Source organism: Pteropus vampyrus, unplaced genomic scaffold, assembly GCF_000151845.1.
Source record: "Pteropus vampyrus isolate Shadow unplaced genomic scaffold, Pvam_2.0 Scaffold57, whole genome shotgun sequence".
Classification (NCBI taxonomy): Eukaryota; Metazoa; Chordata; class Mammalia; order Chiroptera; family Pteropodidae; genus Pteropus; species Pteropus vampyrus.
Window position 1 is genome coordinate 4,352,418 of NW_011888838.1, and position 3,274 is coordinate 4,355,691.

Below are 3,274 nucleotides of genomic sequence, written 5' to 3' on the forward strand. Positions count from 1 at the left end.
TTGTTATCCTGTGCAAAGTAAAATGTTTACCAGTATCTCTGGCCTCTACTCACTAGATGCCAGTAGCACTCTTTCACCAGTTGTGACAAATAAAATGTCTCCAGATATTGACAAATGTTCTCAGTGAAGTAAACATTTCCCCCAGTTGAGAATTAGTGAGTTAAGAGATAAATTCTAAGCAGGAGAAAAGTCACTACTTAAACTGACATTTAAGTTAGCGGGAAAAAATGAGACATGAACTTTTAGCATCTGCCACTATATTTTTCTAAAAGTGAATTGATTTATTACATTTTCTATTTTCTATTTTTGAGAACAGAATCATATGAGCATGAGACTGAAAACATACCCATTTTGAACTAGACAGAACACATTTGCTAAGATATGTTAGACTGCCACAGTGAAATTTCCTGAGAGCACTGACTGTAAAACAAAGATTAGCTTCAAACTTTTAAGATTTTTTTTTTTTTGCATATTCTGGAAAAAAATCAATGAAACATTAAAATATGAAAATATTTTTAAAAATAAGTAAATGAAAACATAAAAAACACTTTGCTAATAAGTATAAATGAGTTGACTTTTTCTTAGTTAAAAGAAAATATTTTCATTTAAAATAAGAAATAAAATCTAATTATATGAGGCTCATAATAACACATCTACATCTATATTTCATAGAGGATGAGCAAAATATTATGCAAACACAAATGAAAATGGAGGAGTAAATGCTAATCTCAAGCATAATAAATTTCAAAATAAAAATTAGTTTATTATATAACAAAAGGATTTAACATAAAAATGTAAATTAGCAGAAAAATAGATTTATATAAAGCTTTATATGTAAAATCACAGGTCAATATATTTAATAAATGTTCACTATTTTTAAATAATTTTACTTTGAACTATTTTCATATCACTAGAAGCCAATGACAGAAAAATAAATTAAAATTTATCAAGTATAGGATAGTTGAATAATATAAATAATATGATTAAATTGTGTTTGTGTGTATAGATAGATAGATAGATAGATACATAGAGACATAGATACATACATCTATCTATCGATATAGATATTTATCTATCTATCTATACATAGAGAGAGAGAGAGAGATAAATCAAGATTTGGTTATAGATACCTAAAAGTTAGATAAAATTTTTAGATAAAATTACTGTATCTTTTTTAAATGCCTATAAAACATTCTAAATTTATTCTATTATACACAACCATAATAAAGGATTTAGTGTCTGATCACAGTTTAATAAATTTAGATACTCATTGCAAATAATTTTATAAAAATTTAGAAAAACCTTCTATTTAGTTTAGTATCAATCTCATGAAGACTAGATGAGAAAAAATTTTACAATAGCTCTGAAGACTACAATAAGCCAAAAAATAAAAGTAAATAAAATTCTGAGAAGAATCTCAGCTAAATAAAATATAAATGGACTTGGAATGAGACATACTTTACCTCTGATCTTGCTAAGAATTATTCTGTAAAATGCTCTATCAATTTTTACTTCTACTATAAATATAGGAGAACATTTGCCCTGCATCCTTTACGTTCAGCTGTCACCATATGTGTGAATCTTTCCTTGACTCCTTACTCCTTCTTATGTACATGTAGCTGTAAGTTCACTAAAAACTTTATCCGTTGCATTCTACTGGTGACAGCAAAATATTTCAAAATACTAACCACAATGTTATCTTGTGGCCTTCTATTTATCAAATGGCTTCACTTGAGTGCTAAAGATTCCTTAACCCAATTTCTCAGTTTAAATGGTCAGACATGAATTATTCACTGCTCTGTGTGGAAAAGACACTTATGAAGCAAAAAAAAGAAAAAAAAGGGAAATAAGTTTTTGATAATTAAAATTTAAAAATATATGCACCTAAATATTGGACTAAAGATTTGTACTAAAGATGCATACTTGATCAACATTTGTTCCACTCTGCTCAGACTCACTGACTATAGGAAGCAAGTAAAAGAAAGACCACACAACAGGAGCAGTAAGTTCAAAAGAACACAAGACTTCTCATGAGCAAACACAGTCTTTTAGCAGCCCCCAAGAATTCCATGAAACTAGAGTCTTTGTTCATTGTCTTCCTCCTTTAAGAATCAACAGCAGCCAGTATGTTGCCTGATCATTTACTGTCACACTTTGAATAGACAATCCAGGACATTCAAAATCATCTGAGAATTAACCATTTTCCTGTTTAGAAAAAAAAAGTACATCTCACTGCTAGCCTTAATTTAATATCATGCGTAGGAATGCTACATTTGCTAGAATTTGACATTTTCAGCAATTGAAAATTATTATATTTTGTAAATGGAAATACCACTACTAAAAACAGAATGCTATAAATAGAATGATACCATTTGTTTCTAAAGACTATCGATATACTAGAGTGAAAATAATAATAAAAGTGAGATATTTCATGGCAAACTTTGCGGGTAAGGTTAGGACTATAACCTGGGAGCTATCATGGGTTAAATGCTGCAGCCACAAACGCTGCTGGTGGATATTCTCAGGGCAAATGGGAAATGGGTTAAAGATTGGAATCTATAAACCTAGAGATGTTGGTGGCTTAGAAAGGGTCCTGAACCTAAGATTGACTAGATGGACTATAGCAGAAAAAAGCAGTGTATCACTTCCTCTTTTACATATGTTAGTCTCTGCTAACATGTGCATTATCTGCAGTTTACCTGTGCATAGACTACCTTTCTTATCTAAAGATGCCTTAAATCAGATCTGGGTCTCATTGAGTTCATAAATGTCAAGTATTTCCAGATTAAATATTTTACAGTGAAATCTATAAGATTTAGATACTAGTTGTAAGTTAACCAAAGCTGGTAGTCAATTGTAGAAGTCTGAGAATAATTCTAAATTCTTGGCCCAGGAATGAATCAGATTACTTCATCACAGGTATGTAACAGGGGATTATGCATAAATCATCAGCTCCCATACCATCACAGAGATTTATCATGAAACTAAAAGGAATTGAAATATAAAGTTCCCAGAACTCTGTCTAATACTTACTTGTAGGTTTACTACCACTATTATCAATTCTAATTAACAATAAAGTAACCTATTTCAAATGCAATGATATGAAATGCCAACTAATAATGCTAGTAGAAAATAACAAAACAGTAGTGGCATGCTTATTAAAGTCAAAAGTCACTAGCAAAAGAAAGAAAAAGAAAGAAAGAAAGAAAGAAAGAAAGAAAGAAAGAAAGAAAGAAAGAAAGAAAGAAAGAAAGAAAGAAAGAAAGAAAGAAAG